This window comes from Pecten maximus, unplaced genomic scaffold (genome assembly GCF_902652985.1).
Source record: "Pecten maximus unplaced genomic scaffold, xPecMax1.1, whole genome shotgun sequence".
Taxonomy (NCBI): Eukaryota; Metazoa; Mollusca; class Bivalvia; order Pectinida; family Pectinidae; genus Pecten; species Pecten maximus.
Window position 1 is genome coordinate 6,405 of NW_022982290.1, and position 7,265 is coordinate 13,669.

Consider the following 7,265-nt stretch of genomic DNA (forward strand, 5'->3'; position numbering starts at 1 on the left):
CCTACATATGAAATTTCAGAAAGATCCCTTTATTAGTTTTTGAGAAATAGCGATAATAAACTTCAATTGTCAAAATCCAAGATGGCTGCCCGTCGGTCATGTTGTTTTCCGATTGGTCTCAAAATGCAATATGCATAACTAGGCACCAAGAGGAACCTATATATGAAATTTGAGAAAGATCCCTTCATTGCTTTTCTAAGAAATAGTGATAACAAACTTCAATTGTCAAAATCCAAGATGGCTGCCTGTCGGCCATGTTGTTTTCCGATTGGTCTCAAAATGCAATATGCATAACTAGGCACCAAGAGGAACCTATGTATGAAGTTTGAGAAAGATCCCTTCATTGCTTTCTAAGAAATAGTGATAACAAACTTCAATTGTCAAAATCCAAGATGGCTGCCTGTCGGCCATGTTGTTTTCCGATAGGTCTCAAAATGCAATATGCATAACAAGGCACCAAGGGGAACCTATGTATGAAATTTGAGAAAGATCCCTTCAGTACTTTCTGAGAAATAGCGATAACAAACTTCAATTGTCAAAATCCAAGATGGCTGCCTGTCGGCCATGTTGTTTTCCGATAGATCTCAAAATGCAATATGCATAACTAGGCACCAAGGGGAACCTATATATGAAATTTGAGAAATATCCCTTCTGTACTTTCTGAGAAATAGCGATAACAAGAATTGTTTACGGACGGACGGACGGAGGGACGGACGGACGACGGACCACGGACGCAGGGCGATTTGAATAGCCCACCATCTGATGATGATGGGCTAAAAAACAAAAAAAGATGGTATTTCTTTTGCACACATCTATTATGTAAGCTATCTGAAGCACCATGCTATATATATATATATGTTCAACCGATTTTTATTTGAAGCCAAAACAATCCCTATTCTTTATGGATTTAATAATGCTGAAAAAAACATGTTTTACATCATTACAACATTACATACCTGAATAGATGTCTATGAACTTCATTGAACCAATATCTCAATCCTGCTGTAGGTCATGATAATAGATGTCCATGAACTTCATTGAACCAATATCGTAATCCTGCTGTACCTCATGATAATCAATCGAACCTTTCCTCTCATCGTCTTTGTACCGCACTACACCATCCCAGCCGTTACATGTCTCTTCTGATTGTTTTCAAGGGACATATCTCCTATAAAAACAGCATTATCAAAACTTTGCATTTCTTTAAAAAAATGATATATATAGTAGTTCTTTTGCACACATCTATCATGTAAGCTATCTGAAGCACCAAGCTACATTCAAATGATTTTTATTTCAAGCCAAAATATTGCTTGTTTTTTTATGGATTTACAATGCAATCAAGACATTCCAGAGGGATCTTGGCACCCACCATTACATGATTTTTATAGGTTTCATGTCAGACTGATCTTCTCTCTATTTTCCCCTTTTTCCTCTTACATGAACACATGAAACCTACAAGTGAAATCTGAGAAACATTTATAACAAACTTGAATTCTCGAAATACAAGATGGCCTCCTGTCGGCCATTTTATCATTTGTGTCATAATAGTTTATGTATAAATGTAGACCATATAAGTTTAGAACCCCATTTTATTAACAATAATAGACAGTATTGTTTAAATTCAAACATTTGTCATGGTCATGTAGGTTTTAGGGACTGTTTGTTAAATTTGAAAATTTGAAATATTTTTTTTTAATTTTATTTTTTGAGGGTATTAGCTATTGTATCCGGAGACACAATATTCCCGACCACCGCCACGGGGAGGCTCCCTCTTTAGGTAGTCATATATATGTAACTTTTTGTTGTTGTTGTTATTATTATTGTTGTTGTTGTTGTTGTTACATATGTGTTTTTGAATTTTGAATTCTGGTTGCCAATATGTCTCTTAATCAATTTTTCACTGTTCAATACAGATGATCCTGAAGCTGATTGTCTCCCCTGCCATGTTGCTGAATGACTGGATCTAGCTGCCCTCTCCTGTAGTCGGACTTTCGAGCGGACTTGGACCTTTTCTTATGATCTTTATGCTGTGCTGCCAGTCTTGATAGAGCTCTCTTCTTCACTTCAGGTTTGTATTGGTGTTGTCTTTGGTACACTTCCTCTGAGCTCAGTTGATCAAGCTTATGTTTAACTTCTCGACTCAGAGTACCACCGAGGTGTTCGACCTTCTGTTGAATAGCTTTCCCGGCCGTGTTGTTGAAAGTTAAGATGGCATTGTCAAGTCTCCCCTCAGCATTCCGTCCAAAGTTCTGATATTTTGGTAGAGCGACATTGATGCCTATGTGACACCCCTCATTTTTCTGAGTTGATGTGTTGAGTCTCATTGAATAGACAGCTTCAGTGCTTAACTTCATTTTCAGGAGCTCCAATACCAACATCTGGTCATCTGGCGTCATCTGAAGATGATGTATCTGGTTCGAACTGAGGAACATTGAGCGCACCCACCAGTTGTCACCGTCATCTCCAGAGCACACCTCGGAGTGCTGACTACACTTGGAACAGTCCCCTGAATAGCACGACACGGTGGCATCTAACACATCAGGTAAGCGACTGGTGATAGTCTCCATGTTACCGTTGTGTGTTTTCATGAGGGATTTGAAGACCATGCTGCTCCTGGCTTTCAAGTCTTGGGAAAACACCTTCTGTAAGTGAGACCTCATAAGTCTGGTACATCCGGGAAACATGGAGTCACTGAACTTAGCACTGTTTGATTTCCGAAACTGTGCTCTACCTATGTGAGTCGGGTCAGCCAGTCTCTCCACTTTCCACATCAGATGTAGGGCTCGCATGGCTTCCTGCAGGCCTTGGGCGCTAGTACCATCTCCATCCGTAGTGGCATATTTCACAAGGACACCCTGTCTGGTCAGCTGCTCTCCAATGTCGTTCCCCATGGCATACTCGGAGAGGCCGTCAAACCGGCTGGTGTTGGCTGTGCACTCAGGGTGACCACCCGGACAGTCAACATCATACCCTTTCCCTCTCAGCCAAGCGCCTGTCCAGCAAAGTTTGTTGTGGAGGGCACGTCCAAGTATCCACTTCTTTGGAGTACATGTCTCAATTCCCAAGCTGATTCCCTGAGAGGCATTCAGTCCAGGCTTCTTAGAGCTTCCAAATGTAGTACTGTTGTACCGCCCATCCACAGCTATTCCGATGGTGCTCGGAGACTCCTGTCCTCTCAGGGTGTTGTCCTGTACCACCAGTCGAGTCTTTTCCTCTATGTCGGTTTTGTTAAGGGCAGTAATCTCCCGTGACACCTGGTTGGCCTGTCGTTGCATCCCACTTTTGGCACCTGCAGGTATGTTCAGGTGTCCGAAAAGTCTAGCTCCTTTGGTGCTGACGGACTGTCCACACAGTGCTGAAGGTAGATATTTGTTAATTAGTGCTGGCTTTGGTCCGGGCTTCTCCGAGTCGGCTTCTCTGTAAAGTTTGTAAAGCTGAGACTTGTACTCACACTTGTCACACTGGACAGAGCAACTCCATCCCAGGGCCCATTTCTTCTCGGACACTAGTTTGAATACGGGTACCGTACAACTGGTGTGACATTGCTCTGCGTGTACATTGATGACATCGTTCCACATCTTCATCATCAAGATAACATCAATTATCCGGTTTCCCTCTATTTCAGTCTCCGAGTCTGACGAGGCGGTGGATGCATGTATTGTACAGGGTCTATCTTCGGTGTCCGCTGCTACATTGGATTGACTTTCCGGTCTTGGTGTTGTCACCAGCTGAGATACTTTGGTGACGGTCAGTCTTCTGGTCAGAACTGGGGTCACCTCTGTGTTGACAGGTTTGTCTCTTACATCTTGGAGAACTAGGCCTTTATTCTTGGGGGTGTGTCCAGGTTTGAAATGGTTATTTCTTCTCTTTCTGTCTCCCTTCATACTTGTATTGGTCAGTATTGGTCAGTAGTGGTCAGTGGTGGTCAGTGGTGGTCAGATGTGTTTGGAGTACAAAACTGAAGTGAAGCTGAACACTGATCTGGTAATTGTGATATACACATCAGTGCCTGTTTGATAATTGACTTCAAAGGTGTTTTGAGAAACAATTGAGAGAGGCTAGTATATTATCATTAAACAGATATGCCCATTAAGCCCCCCTCCCCCACCCCCACCCCTTCCCTGCCTCAGGCTAGACAGCCTAACAGTACATATAAACAAGTGCTGGCCACAGTGTGTCCATGGTGGTCACTCACTGTGATTGGTCACTGCATGTCTTTAGTATTACCTGTAGATTATCTCATGTTTTTATGAAACCTAATTAATACTTTGAAGCAGTTAAAATATCAATTTCATAGCAAAATTATAGTATTTTAAAACAAAATCAGTTTTAAAATCTTAAAAAAAATAAAGTTAAAATTTGAAATTGGAAGCAAACTTTGCATAGCTATATGCAGGGAGTATTAAAGTTTACATACCACTTTACAAAATTGAAATATCTCAATTATTGAAAAATCTGTTTCATTTTTTCTTACACATGGTGTCAGAAATATATACAGTAATTGTATGTAGAATTGTGTCTTAACTGTCAGTGTCAAGGGGGTGTTTTTAGATCTCTCTAACTCCTGTTTTATGTGACATAGAGTATTTCTGTTTTGACCGCATGATTTCAAATAGCTCACAGTTTATGAAAACATTTATTTTAAATTTTTGACAAAAATAGTGTCCTATAATAGGACTGAGACCACACACTAAGTACTTCCGGGTTCAGGCCCCACGAATGAAGTCCCCTCAAAAATGTATGTATTTCAGGAAAACAAATCAAATGGCTCTTTGAACTTGATTTTTGTCTATGAATTTAATGTAAATTTATAGTAGAGATGTCAATCTAGGTTTTGTGATGTAAAATATTAATATTGATCATGTATTTTGTGCGCCAGGGTCCTGTGTGAAAAGTCCTGATTTGACCTCTACCCCTGACCCGGATGTATATAATCCACGTTGGTGACACATTTTGACAGCTAACTCCAGAAAATGCTGAACATGCTGGGTTGAAACTTTTATATTTTGCTTCTCACATGTTGGTCTTGGCCAGGTGAGTTGGAAAATTGGATATGAGATTTTGGGAATATACTATGAATTTTAATGTTACAATGAAACATATAGCGAAGCTAATTGTGGTCTCGGTCCTAATATGGCACAACTAGAGACCAATGGGAACCTATGCATGATGTCCGAGGAATATCACTACAGTACTTTTCAAGAAATGGTGATAACAAAGATTGTTTATGGACGGACGCATAGACGACTAACAGATGCAGGGCGACTTGAATAGCCACCATCTGATAATGGTGTGCTAAAACAAGTTTTACAACATTACATACTGTACCTAAAAGATGTCTGTAAATTTCACTGAACCAATATCTGAATGATGATCCACCAAAACGTTCCCCTCATCGTCTTTATACTGCACTGCACCCTCCCATCCTTTACGCGATCATCTGCTTTTCAAGGTAATAGATACATTGCTGGAATTAATTATCTATCAATTTTTAAGATGATATATAGCAGTGCCTTGGCATACATCTAGAATGCTATCTACCTGAAGCATCATATATGTTCAAATGATTTTTATTTCAAGCCGAAACATTCCTATTTTTATGGATCTAACAATGCATAAAAAACATATCTAGATAATATGTACCACACAAATCTTTAAACATCATATATTTATGACTTACTACATTACATACCTAAATTATATGTCTATGAATCTCACTGCACCATTATCCAAATCCTGCTGTAGTTCATTCACTAAAACCTTCTCCTTCTTGCCCTTGTACTGGACTTCATACACAGCACCATCTCGTCCATCTTTACTTTCCACACAGTCCAATACATTGCCCTCATACCATTTATACTGATGTGTTTTCTCATCAACACGCCGTTTATGGAGGATTCACCGCCCGACAAATTTTCTCCTACGCTGTCTGGAAGATCGTGTAGAACATGATGCAGAAATCCCGGGGTTATCACTTGACGATGGAACTATAAAAAACAATTATCATAAGAAAAGTTACATTCAGGTTAAACTATACTATTTTTGACCATACATCCATTCATATATTTAGAGTGAACACATGATTGTAGTTATTTAAAAACACTTATGTGTTACATGTATAGTGTTAGATTTTACACAAAATTTACATCGAGATACAGGAGGAAATTTTGGAAAATAATGAATTCTGTATTGATATTCAAAACTCTCCCAATGTTATAAATCACATCATGATGCATTCTTATGTAAACAAGTGAAGATGTCTCGTTTTTCTTCATTTGAGTGAGGTTTGTTGTTGTTTGGTTTATTGCCTGGTGAAACGCTAGTGTCATTTTTAGGCGGGGTCAACATGTAGTAGCTGGTGACTACCTCACTGAAGGACATGTGGGATCTGAACGACATACATTGTATGGGAGGCGTTTGCATGTCATAGCTGTTTTCCAAGTAACACAAAGTCAACTGCATAGTGCATATCTCAGATATTCATCTAAGCTAGGTTAAAAAGTCCAACACTCTGACAGAGTCAGCTATCGCTGTCGTCACATTTTAGTGTACAAATCAATATATATGTTAGTAGTGCATTTTGGTGTACATGTACTATAATATATGGATGAGAAAGATAGATAAGGCAAAGTCATCTTTTATGTGGAAATCACAGACATGTTTCATTTTCTAATCTGCATTGCAATTTGGCAAGAAAATACAGTGGAACTTCGTTAACTCGAACTCGGAAAACTCGAATACTCCGCTTAACTCGAAGTACCTCGTCGGTCCCGGCCGAATTCTCTCTTTATCTTAGTAAAGAAAACTCGGAAAACTCGAAAAACTCGGATAATACGAAGTGAAAATTTGGTCCCAACAATAAAAATCCTATTTGAAATGATCGAATAACTCGAAGTATAATTTTCGTCGATCGGTGGTAAACGCCGACATTTTTTAAGAGCTAAATTCCGTTTGTAATACTGAACATATCGGCACTAGGCCTACTAACCTACATGCTATTATAAGTGTTTTATAAATTCATAATAGAAATTGTCGGTTGAATCTTATAACAACAAGTCTTAGTGATGAAAAGTACTGCTTTACTTACATCAGGTAATTTCTTAAGGCGGTCGCCGATATTAGTACACACGATAGTCCAACAACTCATCTACCCGCTCGCTCAAGCAGAACTAATCTCTGACTCACCAGTAGATCTACCCGGCTGATGTTTTTACAGGTGTAGAAATGAAACAGTCACCGGCGCTTATTAAATCTTTAAACTGCTG

The 7,265-nt window shown here is 39.4% G+C and overlaps 1 long non-coding RNA gene across 2 annotated transcripts; it reads left to right on the forward strand.

The window, feature by feature from the left end:
* The first annotated feature begins 1,176 nt into the window (after positions 1-1,176).
* Positions 1,177-4,928, forward strand: LOC117320441. 2 transcript variants are annotated; one of them, XR_004531041.1, is made up of 5 exons: positions 1,177-1,777; positions 1,914-2,068; positions 2,361-2,542; positions 3,626-3,790; positions 4,880-4,928. It is a non-coding gene; the product is annotated as an uncharacterized LOC117320441 (long non-coding RNA). The 2 variants fall into 2 exon arrangements; XR_004531042.1 differs by lacking the exon at positions 3,626-3,790 and having other exon boundaries at positions 4,880-4,900.
* The last annotated feature ends 2,337 nt before the right edge of the window (positions 4,929-7,265 follow it).